General features: G+C 35.1%; 1 pseudogene; it reads left to right on the forward strand.

Moving 5' to 3' along the window:
- LOC149240104 (conserved oligomeric Golgi complex subunit 5-like) overlaps positions 1–16,461 on the forward strand; it is a 50,026-nt pseudogene that overhangs the window by 19,392 nt on the left and 14,173 nt on the right.

Below are 16,461 nucleotides of genomic sequence, written 5' to 3' on the forward strand. Positions count from 1 at the left end.
TCACTATCGCTCCAATCACCTATCCCCACTTTTCTTAACTCTATCTGGTTTCCCAAAGCTAGCTTGCTTGAACTGTAGTTTTGGAAAATATCCAATAGACTTTTGTGGCCTTAACACCTAGAGGGATGACCTTCTTGGACCCTACAAAGCATAGTTATTTCCAAGTTGCACCTTGGAGTACAAGGTATGTATCCTGGCCCATTAGAAGATATAACTCAAGAAGGGTTTCAGGCCATCCCAACTCCCTTGGCTTTCAAACCATGCCAAGTACGCCTCAAGCTTTTCGGTAGTTGATCACAAGATTCCACAAGAAGGAAAACCAATCATTATCTTCATGAGATCTTATTATCACATTTCTCTCCTTTTAGGATCTAAAGGGATAATATGCTTATCCATAGACTCCATATTATCTAGGAAGGAAGCTTCAGTGGGATTGTGTTCATGTCTAATTGCACATCTCTCGGCTACTTTGTGACCTATCAGCTAAGAATACAAAGTTGCACACGTACCTGTACACACATGCTTATATATGTCTCTATAAAAAGTTTAGACTTGAGAGCAAAAAAAGTCATTAAATAAGTGGTTGGGTAAGTTAGGTAAGTCCTCCTCTAGCCTATCAATTCTCCTTACATACTTCATAGTTCATGTCATGAGCACATAATCATCACATACTAGAAACAACGTATGTAGAAGAAATTCTTAGCAGACGCAAGTATACACTTAGACTTAGATGTCTCACTTGGGTTCATACTCCATATCATGCCTACCCCTGATTGACATTTTGTTTATGAATTATGAAAATAAGAAGCATGGATGTATTCTTCGCTCATACTCCTTAGGGAATTGAGGTTACTTGAGGATCCATGCATGTATCTCATGGTATATATTAGCCCTAGTCCCCCCTTGGCAAGCTTGAATATGCAAGTTGGAAGTGCTTTTCAAGCTCACTCAAAAGGGAGGTTTAATACTACCATGATCAAGATCATACAATTTTGTTTATATAGGGATCTAATCACAATTGCATAGTTGTTTGTGGTTCATGTAAATCTTCCTTATGCCCACAGTTTAAGCAAGTGCCACATGTATACATGCCACTTCCACGCATCTGTAATCTCTTTACATAGCTACCAATTTTCTTTTATTCTCATTTGCATGTGGTTACGCCAGTTCAAAAGGCTATACATAACTTCTACAAGAAATTAGAAACTATATTTCCATACATGATGTACATATTGATTGATTGAATGCATCCAACACTTAAAACTCTAGAAGACATCTGAAATCCAAGGTTAGGTGTCGTAAATTCTACAATCCTTTCTCAGTTATCATAGTGAGACGACCTTGCCTGACTACAATAGGAAGGATTTCCATGTGACAATTTTTTTGTTTGACGATATAGAGAAGGGTGAGTTGATAATATTTTAAAATACTAGAAGCTAACTTATTGATAGATGTGTTAAAGATATAGCACGACAAAATTCTATTGCAAAACTGTGTTTTCTGCTATTATGAAGGAATGGTTCCTAAAATTATATATATATATATATATATATATATATATATATATATATATATATATATATATATATATATATATATATATATATATATATTTGAAAATCATGAAGCATAATTGTTTGCTACAACCATGTCTTCTTTAATTAACAAACTGGGGTCCAAAGTCAAATTCAGATATTTTTTTCATGATATACATGTAATCCTTGTATTTCTTCAACTAATGCCTGTGCATTAACCCTGGTACTAGCACAATCTAGATTGATACTTGCACTTCATAGGAATATATACATATATAGGTACATATTTGAGAGCATAATGGTTGGTTGGTATGGTCATCCCCTGCCCAATCTAGTATTACAAGGTTGAACCCAAATCTCTAGGGCTAGTCTAATACAAGTCTCGTATTATGGTTAGTTATGTGACATCACCAGAACAAGAGGGTTACAATTTTACATGTTATGGTTCCCACAACACTTTCCTCCACTTCTTAAAGGTAGTGTCACTTCGATGTACCCATTAAGCTTTAGAAACAATTATGTGATCCTATACTAAACAGAGTATTGTATATTTCTTCCTTTTTATGACTGAGTGAAAGATTGAATGTTTCAACATATTCCTCGCTCAATTGTCATTAAGTGATGGGTTTTCTCAGAAGTGCTTCACACCTATAAACTTTACCAGAGTTTTTCTTGAGTCTTTGGAGGTGGTTAGCTTTTCAAATCACACATGTACAAGAATACGATAAAGAATATACCTGACTATTTTGAAGTTATCTCCTTGCAAATAGGGTTTTCCCATTCATAAACCTGACAACTCGCTCTACTTCTTTCTAGTGAACAACTTTGGGACTTGTACCATTCTATTTAATATTTTCTATATTTATTCGCATCCTTGGTCAGTGACATAAAGATGCAATAGGATACCTTGCATTTTCTATACTAACACTCCTAAAAATTAATAAAGTATGCCAAAATCTATCATTTCAAATGATCTATGTAGCTCACCTTTTGGTTTTTCAATTATTGAAGTTGTTACCTATATTGATGAGATCTTCTACAACCGATACCACAGTGACAATATATGTTAGAGTTTTATCCGTGTTGTTTTGAAGATGTTTCTCCTTCAATAGAGCAAAAATACATTACATTTTCCATATAGGGGAGAAGTGTACCCAGTAGCAACCTTGGCCTTTATGCAGATGGGTTGAATGCACATTAGACTCTATCTATTGTTTTGAAGGTGTTTCTCCTTCAATAGTACTTCATCTTAGTAGATCCTTTTGGTTTGCACCTTCAGTGGATGCATGCAACCTTGGGATACATACTGTAGATTATAATTTTCCTATGAGGGTGTAGAAGTGATGAAATAAACCCATCGATTTTAGGCATCTTGTGGTTTTTGTATCAAAGCATGCTTGTTTAGTGTTTCCCAAACTTAGGTAGAGCCATTTTTAGTATGCTTTTATAGTTTGACTTAGATGCACACTTTTCTTAATTTAGGTGTTTTTCTTAGTTCTATTTTATGCACAAATTTATCTTTAAGAAAAGTGCACAGTAGAGAAGGCTTCTATATTTTGAGCAGGGGAAACACTTCTAAGTAGGAGGTACTCTATTCTAGGAAGCTTTTGCCATGCAGATTAGGTGCTTTGTTCGAGAATCCCAAGAGTTGCACTATTGTAGCAATAAGAAATTCATTTATTTTGAGTTCTTCATTAGTGCATTGATAGTATATTGTTTATTCCATGCAATGCCTCAATAGTGTATGATCAAATTACAGCTAAGCTTGTCATAATATTTTGAGTTATCCTCTTTTAGAGGGAAACTAGAGCATGTATCAAGCTTGCACGTCATAATTGTATCATACAAATTTTACCTGGCATGAGTTTTGTGGATCTAAATAGCTAGATATGTGTTGGAATTCAAGAAGCAACAATAATACATAGTGGGAAAGAGGTTTCGTAGTTAACCTGCCTTTCACATTATGGTTGGAGTCGGTTTTTTGGCAAGATGTTGAATACCCCACCTTCCTTTTTATGACTGAGTACAAGATTGAATCCTTCGACATATTCCTCACTCAATTTTCATTAAGCAATGGGTTTTCTCATAAGAGATTCACATCTATAAACTTTACCAGAGTTGTTATTAATTCTTTGAATGTGGTTATCTTTTCAAAGCACACATGTACAAGAAGACGAGAAATAATATGTCTGACTAATTTCAAGTTATCTTCCTGTGAATAGCATGTTCCCTTCCATAAACCTAACGACTCTCTCTGCTTCTTTCTAGTGAACAAATTTGGGACTTTTCATGAATTGTGAGACAATTCCAACCCCATAACTACCAGTTTCTTATTTAAAGTTATACCCACTAGATTAGAATCCGCACAAGGAGAATTCCATTCCCATTTCAAAAGAACCTGCAATCAAATTATACCATGTTATTTAATATTTTATGTATTTCTTCAAATCCTTGGCCTATGACATAAAGACGCAATAGGATACCTTGAATTTTCTATACTAACACTCCTAAACAATAATAAAGTATGCCCAAATATATCATTTCAAATTATCTATGTAGCTCACCTTCTTGTTTTTCAATTATCGAATTTGTTACCTATATTGATGAGATCATCTTCAATCGAGGCCACAGTGAAAATATCTATTAGAGTTTTATTTGTGTTTCACTAAAGGTGTTTTTTCTTCCACAGCACTACAATACATTGCAGTTTCCCTTCAGCAAAGAAGTGCACACAGTAGTAGCCTTTGTCTGTGTGCAAATGGGTTGAATTCACAGTAGACTTTATCTATTGTTTTGAAGGTGTTTCTCCTTCAATAGTACTTCATCTCGGCAACTGCTTTCAATCTACTCCTTCAACGGATGCATACAACCTTGGGGTACATGCTACAAATTCCAGTTTTGTTGTGAAGGTATAGCAACAATGAAAGAATCACATCAATTATAGGCATCTTATGGTTGTTGTATGCAAGCATGCTTGTCTGATGTTTCCAAAACTTATATAGAGCCATATTTAGTATACTTTTATAGTTTGAATTATATACTCACTTTTCTTAATTTAGGTGCTTTTCTTACTACTATTTTATGCATAGATTTATCTTTAAGAAAAGTGCATAGTAAAGAAGGGTTCTATATTTTGAGCAGGGGACACTCTTCTAGGTAGGATGTCTCTATTCTAGGGAGCTTCTGTCATGCATGTTAGGTGCTTTATCCTAGACAGAGTTCCAAGTCTCTAGCTCCTTGACAAAGTCCCTACCAGACAAGACACCATTGTACAGAGTTCCAAGTTCCTAAATTTTCCAAGAAACCACCTGAGCCTAGCTATATAGCCTAAAATCCTTTACATTCTAGTCATCTCTTGGATTTGATTTCATAGAGAGAGACCTCTCTGGCTTGGTTGGGCTAGCTACCAAAATAAAAGCCTAGTTTGTGGTTACCTCCATCGATCTCCTCATCAACCAAGGACATTATGGAGGATAACAGAGGGCATGACAACTAGGTAGTGCCAATGTGTTCTAGTGAATGTAAGGTTCCCAAGTTATTGAAAAATGTAATGCTAGTTGTGAGGTCATGACTGCCAAGGTGTGTTAAGGAATAATAGGGCATGCTAACATCTGCCAGATAGTACGAAGACATTTCAAACAAGCTAAAATGTGCCAAGTTCTAAGTCATGCCAAGATGTACAAGGGTTCCAAGTCCTTGCCTCCTCTTCTTCCATATGCTATCCACTTATGACATTTCCTATACAATATTTGGTGCATATGCTAGTTATAAGTCATTTATATGTTATAAATGTCCTCAGAGTTTCACTTCTAATTGAGTATTCAACTAAACATATTGATTCTATTATACATAATTATTTTTCCCTCCACCCACTTTTCTTAACTTCAATAACCATTAGGTAGGGACCCGCAGCTTCGATGTTGCTTTGCCTGTTTAGTAAAATATTGTCGACATTTTAATTTATTGAAAGTTGTAGAATTTACAATTTATGAAGTTTCAAGGTTTAATTTTTAAAAGTATAATTATTTAAAGGGTGCTAGCTCAATGGAAGAACACTTTCTTTACAAGCACGAGGTTGGTGATTTGATTCCATCGTGCCCTAACATCCATATGGAATGGCATCGATCAATTTTTGGTGACAGAGGCTCTTTTGACCATCACCAATGAGCTTTGGTGACATTTTTCGACCCTCAACAAAAATATGAAATGGTGACAGTCAACGAATGCCACCATATATACACATCAATAGTGACAACCCTCAAAGGTTCGTAACCATAAATCGTTGTTGTTGATATGGAATGGTGATAGTCGCTATCCATCATTATAGTCATTATTCATGACGAACCTTGAATGTCACCACAACACCTACTTTTGGCAATGCGGCTTTTGGTGACAGTCAATGAACGTCACCATATATATGCAGCAATAGTGACAGCCATTAAAGATCCATCACAATAAATCATTGTTGTTCATATGAAATGGTGACAGTCACTATCTGTCATTATAATAAATATTCATGACGGACCTTTAGTGACGTTCTTTTTTTGATGACCAAGGCTATGGTCCATCACCATTGCTCATATGTAATGGTGACGGTCACTATTTGTCATTTTAAATCATTATTGGTGATGAGCTTTGAATGCCACTACAACACCTATACTTTTGGCAATTCCACCTTTGGTGACGTTTAGTTTTTGGTGACAGAGGCTATGGTCCATCACCATTTCTCATATGAAATGGTGACAATTGTTATCCATCATTATAAATCATGATTGGTGATGGAACTTGTATGTCACTACAACACCTATACTTTTGGCGACACCACCTTTGGTGATGTTTAGTTTTTGGTGAAAAATACTCTTTTGACCATCACCAATGAGCTTATGGTGACATTTTTTGACCCTCAGCAATGTCAATTTTTCTTGTAGTGTCTTGGAAGGATCATGTACTTCAACATGTTGTCAGGGTGCTCAAATTAGTGGAGGAGAAACAATTATATGAAAAATCCTCTAACGTTTCTTTGGAGTATAGGAGGTGGAATATTTGGGTCGTATTGTATCTCATGAGGGTGTTAAGGTAGACCCTGAAAAAATTAAAGCCATTAAGGAATAGAAAATCCCCACAACCATAAAAAATATTCGAGTATCTCTCGGGTTGACAGGGTATTATCACAAGTTTGTTAAGAATTATTGGAGAATAACAACACCTCTAATAACACTACTGAAGAAATACACATTTTCTTGGACTCTAGAAGTGACTAAGGCCTTTGAACATATTAAAGAGTCAATGTGCCAAGCACCAGTCTTAACTACGTCTGAATTCATAAAATCCTTTATTGTGGAATGTGATGCTTCAAGAAATGGAATTGGTGTTGTTTTAATGAAAGAAGGAAGATCCCACTTCTTTTGAGAGTCATCCAATCAAATGAAAATATTTACACAATGAAAATATTTACACAAACCTATCTATGAGAATGAAATGTCAATAATACTACATGTACTAAAGCAATGGAAACCTTACCTAATGGGAAGGCACTTCAAGGTAAAAGCAGATCATGATAGTCTTAAATAATTTTTGGAATAAATATTATCTTTAGAAGAGCAACAAAAATGGGTCACAAAGATGTTGTGTTATGACTTTGAAATCATCTACAAAAAAGGGAGTAAAAATGTTGTTGTAGATGCACTCTCAAGAAAGAATGAGGATGTGGAAGCATTTCTTTGTGCCATTTCTATTATCAACCCCAATTATATAACCGAAGGGATGAATGGAAGAATGACGAAGAGGTGTGGGAACTCATTCAAAATTCACAACAAGATCCTAGTACATACGATATATTTAGCTTAAGAAATGATTCATGATGGTACAAATATCGCTTATATCTTTGTAAGAATTCCCAACTGAAGAAAAATACTCTTTTGGAATTGCACACCTCTCCCTTAAAAGGGCACTCAGGATTTTTGAAAACTTATCACAGGTCAAGAAGGAATTTTTCTGGGATGGCCTTAAATTTGATATTCAAAAGTTTTATGGCAGAATGTTTGGATTTCCAACAAAATAAAGTTGAGACAGTTAAAACCCTAGTTATATTACAACCTTTAGCCATTCCTAGTCAGCGTTGGAAGGAGGTATCAATGGATTTTATCACAGGTTTACGTAAGTCTGAAGGAAAGAGTGTCATCATGGTGGTTGTTGATAGACTTACCAAGTATGCACACTTTTGTGCATTATCTCATCCTTTTAAAGCTATTACAATTGCCACTACATTTATGGAAACAATTCAAAAGCTACATGGATACCCAAAGATTATTGTAAGTGACAGAGATCCCATTTTCACTAGAAATTTTTGGGCATAATTATTTTCTTGTCTTCGTACTCAACTAGCTCATAGCTCATCTTATCATCTTCAATATGACGAGAAAACAGAGATAGTAAACACATGTTTGGAATGATATCTTTGTTGCTTTGTATCAGATAGACAAACAAAATGGATCTAGTGGTTACCTCTTGCTGAATGGTGGTATAACACTTCGTTCCATACTGTAGCAAAAATGAGCCCATTCGTGAAACTTTATGGATATCATCCACCATCCATCACATCATCTTTAAGAGAAAATTATAAGGTTCAAGAAGTGGAATATCACATCGAGCATCAACAACAAGTTCTCCAACTCTTAAAGGATAACCTCACTCTCACGGAAAATCAAATGAAACAACTGGCATATTAGCATCGTAGTGAAAGAATTTTGGATGTAGGCGACTGGGTATTTTTACAGCTACAACCATACAAACAAATGCCCCTCAAGAAAGCTAAGAAGGATAATAAATTATCACCCAAGTATTATTTTCCTTACAAGGTTTTGGAACATATTGGTATTATGGTATACAAATTAGAGTTGCTTGCATCTTCCTGAGTACACCTAGTTTTCCATGTTTCGTGCTTAAAGAAGGTTATCGATGACAAGCTCCCAGTTCAAATAGTGTTTCCAAAAATATATGAAGAAGGAAAAATCATATTGGAGCTTGAAGAAGTCATGGAAACATGAAGGTCCGACATCTATAGGTTGACTAATTTCAGAGTATCTCATTAAATGGAAAAACTTACTTGCTGAAGATTCCACATGGGAGGATGAGCATCCGAAACTACTCAGGTGTTGAGGATCCTTTTTTTTGAAGGAGATGGGTATGTTAGGTCCCTATAATACTAGTTTATTCTACTTATTTTTATTAGTGCAACACCGTATTGTTATTCTTGTGCCCATGTATCAACCTTGCCATTATTGTTGTGCCCCATAGAAGGCCACTATTGTTAATGTTGTGCGCTTACATTCTTATTGTTATATATGTTCTGATTATATTGTGACCCCTTAGACTCGTATATATACCAAGGAGGTATTATCATTTGAATCATCCAATAATTGTTCATTTATGTAATGTAAAGGCGGTTTCCCCCTCAAAGAGGATAAGTTTTAAGTCACTGATCTGTATTTTCTTTGAGTTGGCTGCATAACACGGAGATGTTTACAATTATCATTTGAATAAATTTGTAATTTATGCAAACACATATCAAAATAAAAACAAAGTATGGCAGAATTCCTAGGGATCTATCTATTGTACGAGTAAGTAAATCTGCATCAGGATCAGTAAGTCACGTTGAACATAGGAATTTTCTTTATAATTTTAAAATATAAATTATTGGTAATCTTAGTGAATATATTGATAAGTTAAGAATGTAAAACAAGGAAAAAGCTAAGATTTCTTCTTTGTCTATATTCTTTCCAATATGTAGAATGAAATATGCATTAAGAGAATGTCCACTTAAAAATATTGAAATTTGTGTTATTTTTGTATAATCACATGCTACAAAAGGTTTCCCATTGCTACCTAGGTTGAAAGCTATTTAGAAAAAACATGGTGGAGAAAGCGAAACTCCAAAATAAATTTTCTTTTGTTTCTCCTAAAAGGCTTTGGCATCCTTTCCAATCAGGTATGATGCAAGATCCTAATTCACAATTTCAGTTTTATTTAGAACAACCTTAAAATATTTGGAACACACCCCTACCTTGGTAAACTTGGAAACTCTAACTTAAAAAATATCATAATCATAGGGTTCACAAGGATTCTATCGTAGAAAACCACAATATCCTCAATATTTCCCTCAATACCCTCAATACTAATCTCAATATTATTCTCCACCACCATAACCTCAATTTCATCCACAGTTGACTAAAGTCAACCTCTTCCATCACCACCCACTCAATTACCTCAAATACCAAATACATTACCTACACAACCACTCCCAAACCCCAATAATAAACTACCTTAGCATTCCACTTACAGTGTTGAAGTACACAAATTCCAAAACTTACATGATAGCTCCTCGAGATTTGAATGATATCCATATTAGATTTGGGAGAGTTTTACAAAATAAAAAACTTCTTTTTTTCATTAAAGAACATAAAGAGGATGAAGCTCTTGAAAATGAGGAGACTCCTCAAAGGGAAGAGATTCCTAACCAAATAGATGACAATGAAAAAAGACCAACTTCTACTACTCCTCTAGCTGATTGATCCTCTATATACTTATAAAACTATCCTTTCCTATTACAAATAGATAAAGGTGTAGAGAAATAATTAAATTTTCCTAGTTACGATATGTTAGATGAGTTAAATATTTTTTGCATTAAAATCCATTTAATTCAAGAAATAAAGGATATTCCACTTCTTGCAAAACACAATAAAGGAGTTGTGGATTAAAAACTTGTTAGAAAAAGAAAATAAATACAACATGTGCAACTCATTAGAAACATTGCAAAACATATGATGAGGAAAACTGCAACTGAAAAATACTTAGACCCAAAGAGTCCCATTGTAAAAATTCACATTGATAATGTGGAAATCCCAAACACATTAATCGACTTAGGTGTACCAATAAATGTCTTGACTACAAAACTACTATATTGACCAATCTTCAATAATATTGACCAATCTTCAATATAGTCCTACAATATTATAGTTAGCCGATAGGTCTACTATTAAGCTATAGGGTATATTAGAAGATGTACATGTATCCCTAGATTCATGGGACTATATAGTTGATTTCATGATATTAACTCCAAACACCAATCTAAGAGTTCATCCATTGGCACTAGGTAGGCCATGGTTAGCCACAACTGATGCATTTATTGGCTGTAGACATGGCGACATAATTATTTCTAATGGAAATTAAATGAAAAATATACACTATATCCATAAGAAAGAGAAATAACTTAATTAGAGAATGAAGAATGGATTGAATATAATGATGAACATTATGAAGATATTCAGCCAGTTTCAAATATCTCACGAAATCATGAGGAAAATCAGTTAATGAATGTTATGAATAATTATGATTTTTCTCAATATTTTTAGCAAAATTATTGTGTGCATATGTTAGATCAATTTTTCAAGAAAATTTTAGTAATGAAGAATTTTCATCACGACAATCCAAGCTATCATTACATTCAATGGAAACAATTGACAATACTCTTGTAGAAATTAGTCCAGGAAAAATATGAAATATCAATAATAACCTAGACTAATTCTAAAAAGAACAATTGATTAAGATGTTGCAAAAATATTCCTCTGCATTTACATGGGAAAATACATACATGAAAGGAATCAACCCAAATACTTGCATGCATCATATATACATATAAGAGAATGTTAGACCTGTAAGACAACCTCAAAGAATGATGAATCCTAATGTGAGGTAAATTGTTAAAGAAGAATTACATTAATTGCTTAATGTAAACTTCATTTATCTAATTTCACATAGTCAATGGGTTTCAACATTAGTTATTGTGCTAAATAAAAATGGAAAGTGGAGAGTTTGTATTCATTATAGAGAATTTAATAAAAACACTTTAAATGATCATTTTCCATTACCTTTCATTGATCATTTTCTAGATACATTAGCAGGGATTTTTTTTTTCTTTTTTTGATGGATTCAGTGGATATAATCAGATTCAAATAAACCACAAACATTAAATAATAGTCCCAAAACATCTAGGATTCATGCATGAAAAGATGTTGGCCGAAAGGCTTCAAGTATTAAGCAAAATTTCCTAGATACATAAGTAAAAATAACACAACTATCTCCAATAGTGGACAATTAGAACCACTACTTACTCCCCAAAAGTACTATCTATATCTCTCTAATGCCTATGGAAGAAGCCAAAGTTAAAAGTTCTTTGCATGAGCATTGAGGATCGTTTTATAACTTGAGGCATGACCTTTAATATCCTCATCAATATTGACTCCCAAACTTCTAATGACCTTTGGACTTCAAGAACTCTTTGACTTCCAAATGACTTTTTGAATTACATGTGAATCTTAGGGATACATGTCCCTTGGACTTCTATACATGGCTCTTTTATCAATGCATGACTCTTGGGCTTCCACTTCATTTTCTTTACAATAATTACAAAATTACATCATAATTTACACATCATCATGTGATGAGGACATGACAAGTCACCATCCTTGATGATTGGGACTCATAGTGACTGATGACATTGTTATGGAACCAGCTCACAAAAATATATAAAAGAGAGATCAACGCCTTAGAATTCAGCCTCTTCGAGGGGGAAGCCTCCTTTACATTACACAAATGAAAAATTCTTGGATGATACAAATGAAAAGACCTCCTTTCTATATATAGGAGTCTAAGGGGTCATAACATAATCAGAGCTGACATAACAATAATAATGTAAGGGCACAATAATAACAATAGTGGGCTTCTATGTGGCACAATAGTAACAATATGGGCACTACATGGGTACATCAATATAATAAGTGGGTTGTACTAATAACAATAAGGGGTTACACTAGTAGTATAGGGGCCTAACATGCCCCTCTCCTTCAAAAAGCGTTGTCCTCAATGCTTGAGTAGTTTTTGATGCTTCTGTATAAAATTCTTGTCCTCCCATGTAGAATCTTCAGCGGGTAAGTTCTTCCGCTTGATGAGATACTCTGAAATTGATTGATTTTGTAGCTGTCGGGTTCTTGTTTCTGTGACTGCTCCAGGTTCCAATATGATTTTTCCTTCCTCTTCAATTTTTGGCAATATTGTTTGAATTGGGATATTTTGCAACTTTTGAATAAGTGGCCATACTTCTTTGTCCTTCTTCCATTCATCCCTTGCTTCGTTTATCCAATCTGGTTGGATAATAGAAATAGCACAAAACAATGCTTCCACATCCTCATCCTTGAAGAGTCTTCCCATTCGGTAAGGTCGCCATTTTTTAAGTGCATGTAGTTTTGCCAACATTTCCTTCTCATAAATAGCTTGCTTGAGATGTAGCAGTAAAAATACCCAATCACCTACATCAAAACATTTTTCACTACAATGTTGATCTACCTGTTGTTTCGTTTGATTTTGTGCCGAAGTGGCATTATCCTTTAAAAGTTGGAGAACTTGTTGTTGATGCTCGATGTGATCTTTCTTTGCTTGAACCTTTTTCTTCTTGATATGTCCTTCTATCTCTAGAGTTTGAGGAGTGGTAATTTCTTCCAATCCTTTACAAGATATGGTCGGATTCATTTCTTGATGCTCAATGTGATCTTTCACTTCTTGAACATTTTTCTTCTTGATATGTCCTTCTATCTTGATAGTTTGAGGAGTGGTAATTTCGACCAATGAATTACAAGATATGTTTGGATTCATTTCTTCTTTCTCAATGTGATATTTCACTTCTTGCACCTTTTTCTTCTTGATATGTCCTTCTATCTTGAGAGTTTGAGGAGTGGTAATTCTTGCCAATGCTTTACAAGATATGGTCTGATTCATTTCTTCTTTGTCTGGGGTGGGGTCCTGGCGTATATCCTCTTCTTTTGATGTTTCTTGATCCTTTTCTTCCTCCTCTTCATATTCTATGTAAAATAATTTCTTCTCAGCACACTTATGACCTTTAGTGCATTTGCTATCACAATTGTAACAAAGCCCTTTTTCTCTTTTTTCTTCCAATTGTTGTGGTGTAACCCTTGTAGGTTGTGGAAGGTTGGGAGAAACAACACTTCCATCTCTATAGTTGTGAGGGGTATGCTTCCTGGTTTCCATATTTTTGCTTTCCACTATGTCACAAAGCCCTTTTACTCTTTCCAATTGTTGTGGTGTTGCTCTAAAGAAGGTGTTTCTCTTTGTATCCTCATAATGTGCTATCATTTCCTCCGTGAAAATTGACCACGTAACAAGTTGTTTACGAGAACAAAGCACTTCATACCATAAAAATTGATCTGGTTCTAAATATGAAGATGCAATACATACCTTTTGTAACAGTGGTACACCATGTAGATCAAAATATTGCTCCATTTGAAGTATCCAATTTACTGGATCCTTGCCATCAAACTTCCTCATCTTGCTTTTTCTTGATTTTAGGAGCTTGATCTTGAAACGACCGTAACTCTGTACTTTCGAATATTTAAGTTCTGAAATTGCGACCTATAGTAGCCCTCTATGTCCTCTTTCCAATGCCACCATTCTGATCCAAATTAGATTCTCCAAGGAAGGGTTATGCACAATCTCCCAAGATGACCTGATTATAGACTAGTTCAGTAGATCAAACTTGTACAACGTGCCATAAGTCACTGTTTCGACCTTTGGCTCTGAAAAATATATACAAGAAACTATAGTCCGTCCTCTTTCTATACCTTCTTACGAAATTTCAATCTGATGCTCAGAGAGAGAGTTATGATGATTTTCCCTAGGTCACTTGTTTGGAATGTAATTCAGGAGTCTGCAAAAAGACCAACTTCCTCAGATCATATCTCTGCAAATATAGCGCGAAAAGCTCTAAAATTCAGACCCGAGATTCAGCGTGATTTCTTCTCAAATGGGTTTTTTTTCTTTTAGCTTCTGAAACATTGCAAAAAAAAAGTGATAGCTAAAATGCCACGATGACCTGTTTGGAGTAGCGAAACCCTAGAGTCCAAAGTTCTGATACCAAATGTTATGAAACCAGCTCACAAAAAGATAGAAAAGAGAGATCAACACCTTAGAATTCAGCCTCTTCGAGGGGGCAACCTCCTTTACATTACACAAATGATCAATTCTTGGATGATACAAATGAAAAGACCTCCTTTCTATATATAGGAGTCTAAGGGGTCATAACATAATCAGAGCTGACATAACAATAATAATGTAAGGGCACAATAATAACAATAGTGGGCTTCTATGTGGCACAATAGTAACAATATGGGCACTACATGGGTACATCAATATAATAAGTGGGTTTTACTAATAACAATAAGGGGTTACACTAGTAGTATAGGGGCCTAACAGACATCGACTTTCTTTAGTAGGTGACATGGTTGCCACTTATGTCTTCGATATTTCATGTTCCTAGTACATTTCACCTCCAAAAAGTTTTTGATCATAAGGAGTCTTCAAGGTGCTTTGATCATCAAGACTTCAATGTGTTCTTTGTTCTTTAATGCTTCCTTTGTCTACCTTTTTTTCCCGATCTTCTTCATGCTTTCTTGCCATGTTTTTCCTACAATATCTACAACTACAATCACTCATGTAAAGAAAAAATTAGCTTGAAAATTCTCCTATTCTAACATGTTTCATGCAGATTTTATGTTCATGTCTTAATAATGTGCTTGGGATGAATAAGGAGAGTTTTTGGGTGCAAGGGTGCACTTTGAAAGGTTGAAGTGAGGGAGATTTGAGGCTTCAAGATTTGCTCATTTTTTTAAGAGCAGAGAGAGAAACTCAAGGGAGGGTGCAGGGTGCATGTCTAAAGGATGAAGGGTGAAACTTTGGGCTTCATAAGTGCATTTTACGCCAAAGGGAGAGAAGGAGGCCATAGGGCGTAGAGCTGAAGGATGAAGGGAGAGGCTTTGGGGCTTCAGAGTGCACTCATGCACTCAAGAAGGAAAAGGAGGGTGTAGGGCATAATGTCTAAGGAAGAAGGATGGGGCTTTAGGGATTTAGAGTGCGCTCATGCACTCAAAAGGGCAAAGGAGGTGTTGGGTGCATTTCTAAAGGTTGAAGGGGTTAGGATTCATGTCTTAGAGGTGCACACATGCTCAAGGAGGGCACAGTACCTCAAGTCAAAGAAGTGCGCTCAAAGGAAGACTTCGTTCGTTAAGGCATAGTTCGGAACAAGGAAGGGGAAATATACTTAGGAGTATGCTATGTGCTCTTGGAGGGCACAACACACACTTCCAAACAATGAAGGATTCCCACTCAAGGATTAAGAGTGCACTCATGCACTCCTTGCATTAATGGGTTCACTTTACAACCAAATTTGTCTAAGTCTAGAAGATAGAACAAGGGGCAATCACAATGAGTTTAGATATAAAATTATGTGTGGCACATGCCAACTCATCAACAAAACTTCGATAGGCTTGAACAATAATAAATAGACATAAAAACGCCACTTTGCATACATTCCTTAAGTACAAAAAATGAAGTGTGTGCGAGTGTGACTCAAGGGGCGTTTTACAACAAAAAAAGTTGTTACGACCATGAAATGAACACATAGGCTTCATGACAAAGCAATACCATATCACGTGCATTCATATTGGTGCATAAAAAAGTAGGAAAATGTGAAACAATATATTGAGCATATAATGGGAGGTAAAGGGATTTTATATGTTGTATAAAAATATTTGTATTATAAGGTATTGTTTATACAATACATTTGGCACACAGAGGCATAAAACAAGTGGGTTGGAGAAATAGAGGTTCAGGAATATTGTGGGTGCATCAAGAGTGGGAAGGAGAAAGAAAAAAATATGGTAATATTAGGTGCATAATAGCCTAATATTCAAACCTATGGCCCTACGGTTGACATGAAATTCCATGAAATGACTCAAGATGTTTGAGAGTGGTTCTGACCTCATTAGAATTCATATGGATAAAGTGGATTTTTATATCTCAT

Source organism: Pinus tabuliformis, chromosome 8, assembly GCF_031772625.1.
Source record: "Pinus tabuliformis cultivar Carrire ecotype Pingquan chromosome 8, CPIR1, whole genome shotgun sequence".
In the NCBI taxonomy this organism is placed as follows: Eukaryota; Viridiplantae; Streptophyta; class Pinopsida; order Pinales; family Pinaceae; genus Pinus; species Pinus tabuliformis.